Source organism: Tupaia chinensis, unplaced genomic scaffold (genome assembly GCF_000334495.1).
Source record: "Tupaia chinensis unplaced genomic scaffold, TupChi_1.0 Scaffold000208_1, whole genome shotgun sequence".
Lineage (NCBI taxonomy): Eukaryota > Metazoa > Chordata > Mammalia > Scandentia > Tupaiidae > Tupaia > Tupaia belangeri.
The window spans coordinates 1,858,966-1,866,995 of record NW_006159683.1 but is presented as its reverse complement, the minus strand read 5'-3'; the positions used below and the strand labels follow the sequence as shown (position 1 = coordinate 1,866,995).

Sequence of the window (8,030 nt, the reverse complement as noted above, 5' to 3'; positions counted from 1 at the left end):
AAATGGAAAAATACCAGGCTAGTCAAGAACCATTTTCAAGTTCTCTGTTTCCTTCACTGACCAAAGAGTTTATTCCATCTAATCAAAGAAGCAGTTGAATGCCAGTGATTTTTTTTTCCTACCTGCTGGAAGCAAAAGCTAAGACTACCATCTTAGAAGCCTACATGTACATATTTGAAATTTCTTCTTAGTTTAGCACAGAACAATTATCATTTCTACCTATCAGTTGTTTGGAGGGAGTATTTTCATGTTAAGTCAGAGATTAAGTATAACATTTAATTTAATTTTCAGCTTCCTATTTCCTTTAAAGCCTTGAAACAGAAATTACCTTTATTAAAGTATGAGCTGAAAGTCACAACAAAATGTAGTGGCAGCGTTAGAAATTCAAGTGTTAAAAAAAGATAAAAAGAGAATGTCAAAAGGTAAGAATTCATTTCCACTTCTGAGAATTAAAGCAAGTTGCCAATAAACTAAAATGTAACTGGTAATAACGTGATGAATATTTAAAGGGGGTATAGCAGTTGCTTGTTAATAAAGTTGGAGGATTCAGAGAAACATCTTTTTTTTATTATACAATAAATGTGTGCTTATTATAGAAAAACTAGAAAAAAACTGAAGAGAAAGGAAAAGGGAAGAAATATTAAGAAATCACCTAGGGAACCAGCAGTTAGCGTAATGGCTATGTCACTGGACTCCCATGTAGTCGACCGCAGTTCGCGTCCTGGACCCGGTGGCTTAAAACTCACGCCAGGCGCGTGTGCTTGCGTGCCAAGATCCCGAGAGGAGAATGGAGAAGGGATTGCGGCGTGGCCATCCCCCCTGGGGGGTGATTTCTCGCTTTTTGTCTCTATGTCTCTCTCTGTCTGGCGAGCGCACGCGCCCTATAGCAAAAACCTCTCAAAAAAAAAAAAAAAAAAAAAGAAATCACCTAAGAACACACTGCCCTAGAAGGGAAGAGCAACTGTTGACACCTGAGGGTGTAACCATTAACAACACACCAGCCAGCATGTAGTGTGCTAAGACACTGTTCCATAGAGTGGGACCAAATAAGAGGTCTGGATTTCATTTCAGCACAACGTAAAGTCTGGGGATGATGATGTGTACCCGTAATCCCAAGAACTCAGAAGTCTGACGCAGGAACATTGTGAGTTCAAGGTTGGTCTGGTAACATAGTGACACACTGTCTATAGAGGGAGGGAAGGAGGGAAAGGGAGGGGACCATTGTGTATGCTGTAAAGATGTACAATGATTAAATGTAAATAAGAAATAATAACATAAAATTTAAAATTTAAAAACAATAAAGAGCCAAGTGTGGTGGCATGCACCTGTAGTTGCAGCTACTTGGGAGGTGGAGGCAGGAAGCTCACAACATATTGAGATACTGGGTCAAAAAAGGCATAAATAAACTACATGGGTTTTAAATTTGTTTTTGATTTTTGCCATAGATGTGTGCGTTTGGTAGAGAGGAAAAGTGAGAAATCAGCCCCTAGGGGAGAAGGTCACGCCGCAGTCCCTTTTCCTCCATTCTACTCTCAGGATTTTGGGCATCCACACTCATGCCTGGCATGTTTTTCAAGCTGCCAGATCCAGGACTCAAATTGCTCAGTTGGTCATATGGGATCCCACCATCTTAGCCTCCATGCCACCTATTTGACCTGGTATAGATTGTTAACAGGATGGTGAATTCAATCTTTGCTATTCTTCCACAATTGAGGACAACAGGCTCTAGTTTTCCAGGGACAGCTTCTTCCTTCAGCTCGCTGTGAAGTACCAGCTTAGTATCAAGCACCAATGCCACTCTCTTCCCACCCACAATTTACAGAAGGTTCACACCACCACCCCCAGACTTAGGGAGAGACAAGAGGATCTTGTCCATTGCCAGGAGTACACTGTTTGAGTTCCCCCTCCTCTCTAAAGTAGAGGAGAAAAGGTTTTCTCTTTTTCCCAAAGCCCAAAGAGAGGATTCTGAATCACCCTTAAATATGAAATGTGCCTATAAAGTGGAGTAGACCATCTAATTCTCCAGCAGGATTCTGGCTCAGGGTCAAACCTTTGTATGTTCATCCTATACAGGAGTGGAGTATGGTGAGAGTGCTTGGAAAGGGCTTGGGGCTCTGAGAATCAAGGAATATACTAGTGTGATTTTTTTTTTACAGTACTTCTTTGTGTCTATGGGGGAAAGAATGTTTTCTCGTTCCATAAGTCCTTGAGGTTTGGGGGGCGGGGGCTGTATCTGGAGGTTCTAAAAGTAAGAGACCCTCTTTGAAAGACCATAGCAGCAACAGCAATGCTTGGTTGTAAGGCACTTGAGAAGCAGATTGGTCCAACTCTTTCTAATACCTGTTTTCTATATGCATTGTAGGACATATAATTCTCATGACTCAACATTTAGAGGCAGAAGACTTCTCTTTGCCCAGAGGTGTATATTGAGGTCAGTAATGATGTATTCAATTTCAAAAGGGCTTGGCAGGTGGAGTCAATAGGAGACGCTTTTTAAAAAATTTATTATTTTCATAGTCTTGTTTATATTACATTGAATCACACATATCTTTATAGTGTATTACATTTCTTTTCCCAGAAAGAATACCATGCATATCAGTCAAGACAAAGACATTACTATCCACATAATCATCATCAAATAGCTATTCATCATTTTTACAGATTATTATTACTTTTTTATTCTCATTATTTTTTAAACATTTGATTACTATATATCATTTTGCTTGTAAAAAGAATTTACCCAACATGAAATACTTTTCAGACCAGTCCAGTTGAGAATACTATACATGTTATCATCAACAGGTAATAAACCATTTCTGTGTCCCACTAATGTCATGTCCCTCTATTTATTCTCTTGATATCCTTCTCTACACTCTTCCCTTCTCTCGCCCCATTCCACATTGTCTTCAGCATCCTTAGCTATTTTCACTGCTTTTATGCCCTCCAATATTTTTATCTGTACAATAAAGTACAGATAGTTGGTATGTATTAAGTAGATACATACAATATCCTGGCTTGCTTCACTTAGCAAAAGAACCTCCATATCTGACCACTTTCTATCAAATGCCAAGGTCATGTTTTTTATGGCTAAATAGTATTCCATAGAGTATATGTGCCACACTTTTTCAATCCATTCATCAGTTTGTGGACATTTGGGTGAGTTCTGTGTCTTAGTGAGTGTGAATAATGCTGCAATAAACATTGATGTGCAAGTGCTTTTCTGACTGAGCATTCTCCTGTTGTTTGGATAGATACCCAGAAGTGGGATTGCTAGATCAAATGGTCATTCTATTTGTAGATCTTTGAAGAACTCACATACTGTTCTTTACAGTGGTTGAACCAGTTTACATTCCCACCAACAGTGTAAGAGAATTCCCCTTTCACCACATCCCTGCCAACACTTATCAGTTTATATTTTTAATCTTCGCCATTCTGACAGGGGATAGGTAGTATCTCATTGTGGTTTTAATCTACATCTCCCTTATGATAAGGGATGTTGAACATTTCCTCATATGCTTTTTGTTTTGGCTGTTTGTATGTCTTCCTTAGAGAGATTTTTATTCAGCTCATTTTCCCATCTTTTAATTGGGTTAATTTTTTTTTTTTTTTTTTTGAGTAAGCCGCTTGAGTTCCCTGTGTATTCTGGTTATCAGTCCCTTGTCTCAGGAATATTTTACAAAAATATTCTCCCATTCTAAGGACTGTTGATTCACACTTGTTACTGTGTCCTTCGTTGTGCAGATACTTCTTAATCTGATATAGTCCCACCTGTCTATTTTAGGGATTATTGCCTGTGCTTTTGGAGTCTTATTTAAGAAGTCTTTGCCTAACCCAATGTCAATAGGAGATACTCTTGTTCTTGGGAAGAGGCTTTGGAGCAATTTGAGTCTCCAGGTGAAGCTAATTAGTACCCCAAGTAAACCTCACTCAGTCAGCCTGTGAGTTGTCTACAATAGCCAATGGAGGCAGACTGACCTAGATAGAAGACAGAGTCTTGTTAATATTTAGGTGAAGAGGCCTCTGCACACACTTTCTTCTGAATCACCAAACCCAGAGAATCATGCCCAGGAAAGGAAGGGAATGGAGGTGTCTTAAATCTGATCATACTCCCCTACTCTCCACTCTCCAAGCAACCAGGTAGGAGGGGAGAGGGAACGCTTTGACTCAAGCACTAAGGACTAAAACCTAAGTACAAAACTAAGATTTTTCTAGGAAAAAAGAGTGACTAAAAAGTTAAGTAATCTGGCCAAGACTTTACTGAAGAAGTAACCATACATACCCCAATGAGTTGCAAATTCCGGTAAGTCTGGTGAGTGTGTGTGTGGGGGGTATGTGTGTGCATGCATTCCAATAATATGTAGGGCTAGGTTATTCATACCAACTCTCCTGTTGAAAAAAAAAAAACTAGAAATACTGGGTAAAATTTTTTTTAACTGTAAGAGTATGTAAAAGCTGACAAAGCATAAATAATTATCTGGTTAAAATCTAAGTACAAGAAGCAATTCTGAATGGCATGCCAAGAACAAAATCTTTGTCCTAAGAACATTTGTCTAAGCAGAAGAAAACAGCTGTCTCATTTACTGCCAATATAACAGGAAAGCAGGCGGGGCACCCAAACCTACCAATCTCGCTATAAAACTGAAATCTCAATGTGCTATGCACTTAGTGTAAAGATAAATTAGAAAATAGCTTCCTCTCCTGACTTCAAAATGAAGGGAAATGTGTAAGGTTCGCAGCATGGAGAGTTGAAATCATTGGGAACGTCTCGTGCTGCCTCCCATTGTTCCTAAATGCCTACAACATTGTACTGTTAGTGGGCAGAATCGAGATCATGGAAGTAGATGCTGGCACCATCCAGGCTAAATATTTTGGATTTGGATAACTTCTCATAATAATCACATTATTCCCCTGAAGCAACCTTTAAAAGAGAGAGACAGACATACCAGTCATACCTGTCAATTTTGATTGATCCCTGTTCAGTTCTGCAAGTCCAAAAGCTTTAAATACATACTACCTTTCTCTCTTCCATTAATGACAATACACTAAGGTCATGGAAAGCCCAGCACAGCATGTTCACATCTATTCCTTGGGAGCACTATGCAGGTTTTGATTTGTGTTTATTTGTCTGTGAGATCATTACTATCCCGCAATATAATGAAATTGTTCTGCATTAGCACCAGGCCTTCTCCAAACGAATTCACCAACCGGGAATGGACATTCAGCAGTAACAATTATTTTTGTGCATATCTCCTTAGTGACTTCTATGGACTATTTAACTTTCGTTAGAGGGCATAGTTTCATCTTGATAGCTTTTATTAAATCCTCCTTTTCAATCTCTTCCCGGGCTTTCATCATTGGTACCCAAAATAAAAACCTAATTTTTGGAATGGATGAGGTAGCATATGGCAATCTTTCTCTCTATGATTGTACCAAATCTTTGATCTCTGCAGTCCTTTCATGTGGGGTTTTTATATAAAACTGTCATTGACCTTGGAAGTACCAGCTGTCCTCTTGAAATATGAGGCTGGTAATGATGACACACAGCATTGATAATAACAAATGGTAGTTCATATTTCAGCTGAGTTTGGTTTTTATGTTCTGCTATTAGAATCAAAGTATTCGGTATGGATAGAAAATATTAAAATGTAATTTAACAGGCAGATCTCTTTATTTTTGGTACCAAGCATGATATCTGGAATTAAAACCTACAATGAGTCTGCTCATGAATCAGGTTAGTTCTGGCACTGGGGGTAGGAGACTCTTTTAAACAGAAGATTTGAAGTTCTTATTTGAGGAGATTATATTTTTATCTAGGATAGAGATAATTTCCCCCATGCTTTCAGCTCTGTCAGAGACTGTAAAGTAAGCTTACAAAAACTTGGACTCTTTTATAGCTTCGGATGAAAATTAAGCCAAATTAAGGACTACAAGTAGCTAACCAGGTAGTAAACAAAGTGAAAGAAACTTAGACAATTTAATTTAGCTTAATTTAAAAATTAAATTATTTTGACTCTGTTTTGAAATGCCTATCTTTGGTCAACTTTTGCCTTTTTAAGCACATTCTTTTATAAGTTTTCCCCTGGTCATTAAGACATGTTAAGGATAGGAGAAATGGGGAGCTAATGTTCAAAAGGTACAAAATCTCTGTCTGACAGAAAAAATAAGGGACTTTTAAAAATAGATTGATTGCACAGTGGTAAATAGTTAATAATAATGTACTATGCATTTCAAAATTTCTAAGAGAGTAAGTTTCAATGTTCTTACAAGAAAAAAATAAGTATTTAAGATGACAGACTTGATAATTAGCTTGATTTAATTATGCCACATTATATTTGGGATTCATAAGATCACTACATATCCTGTAAATACACACAATTATAAATTGACAGTGTATAATAACATTTAAAACTAAATTATATCAATTTACAATAAAATTTTAAAATAAATTTTTTAGGGACCAGCAGTTAGCGTAATGGCTATGTTGCTGGATTCCCATGTAGTCGACCGTGGTTTGCGTCCCGGACCCGATGGCTTAAACTCACGCCGGGCGCGTGTGCGTGTGTGCCCAGGATCCTGAGAGGAGAATGGAGGAGAAGGGATTGTGGTGTGTCCATCCCCCCTGGGGGTTGATTTCTCGCTTTCTATATCTCTGTCTCTCTCTGTCTGTCTGGCGAGCGCACGCGCCCTATAGCAAAAAAAAAAAAAAAAAAAACTCTCAAAAAAAAATTTTTTTTAAAAGAAATTTATATTGCCTTGAAAAGGTAATTTTTATGCCACAGGTATAAAGAGAAGTAAATTATAGGGGCCAGTAGATGGCATAATGGTTGTGTTGCTTGACTCTCATGTAGTTGACAGTGGTTCAAGCCCAGTACCTGGTGGCTTAAAATTCACACTAGGCACATCAGCGTGCATGCCCAAAATCTTGAGAGAAGAATAGAGGCAAAGGGATTGCAGCATGGCAATCCCCACCACCCACCACCCACCCCTGGGAAGTGATTTCTCTCACTTTCTGTCTCTCTGTCTGTCTCTGTCCCTCTGGTGAGTGCATGTGCCTTATAGCAAAAATCTTTCAAAAAAAAGAGGAGGAGTCTTGGGCACGCATGCACACATATCTGGTATAATTTTCAAGCGACCAGTTCTGGGACTCAAACATAGGACGGCCATGTGGGAGTCCAGTGATGTAACTATTATGCTATCTGCTAGCCCCACTTTTAAAATTTTTATTTATTTATTTACTTACTTACTTACTTTTATTTATTTATTTATTTATTTATTTTTGACCAGAGAGGTTCAGAGTGAGAGAGGGAAAGTGAGAAAGCAAGCTGCCAGTTCTGGGACTTGAACTGTAGTCAGCCATGTGGGAGTCTAGTGCCCTCAACCACCCTGCCACCAGATGACCCCTCTTTTTTAACTTTTAAAAAGGGACCTTCAATCACTGCTTGACCTTTGAGAATCGAAGTTCCTAAGGAGAACACAGCATAGGGTTTAGCCACAACCATGTGATGGACTTGTAAAACCCCTGTAGTTCCGCCCCAAGGACTGCTGCTAGAAATGCTCTAGCAAAGAGCCTTCAGCTGTCAACTCCTTTAGTAACAGCCCAGATACAGAGAGATGCTCACTTACACCTTTCACAAGATGATGTGAATCTGGTGGCTGGTAAAGTGAGTGTGTGAAGGACCAATATGACCAGCCATTTTAGTTCCAGAGTTCCTCATGGCACTACCCAAGTCTGTCAGGATGCATCACAGTTAAACTTTTCTTTCTGCTAAATCCTATCTCCTTCCCTCCTTGCCACAGGTGTGGATCCTAAGAAGGCACTTTATTTTTTATTTTTTTTATTTTTTCAATTTATTTATTTGCATTCATTCACTGTACATCATTACAGCATACAAAATGAGATTTTCCATCCAGAGTATACTGTATTTTGTCTCAATCAAGCACATCAACAAACATGTTATTGTCAGCAAATGATCTTCCATTTCTTGTTTTCTGTATGTTTTGCTTTTTTCCCCCCATCCTTGGTTCCCTAT

The 8,030-nt window shown here is 38.6% G+C and overlaps 1 long non-coding RNA gene across 1 annotated transcript in view; it reads left to right on the top strand.

The window, feature by feature from the left end:
• Positions 1 to 1,076: 1,076 nt before the first annotated feature.
• The window catches only part of LOC106734744 (uncharacterized), a 24,736-nt gene continuing 17,782 nt past the window's right edge, over positions 1,077 to 8,030 (top strand). The window contains exons 1-2 of the long non-coding RNA XR_001370285.1: positions 1,077 to 1,144; positions 2,363 to 2,431. This is a non-coding gene — a long non-coding RNA (uncharacterized LOC106734744). The remainder of the gene's footprint in view (positions 1,145 to 2,362; positions 2,432 to 8,030) is intronic.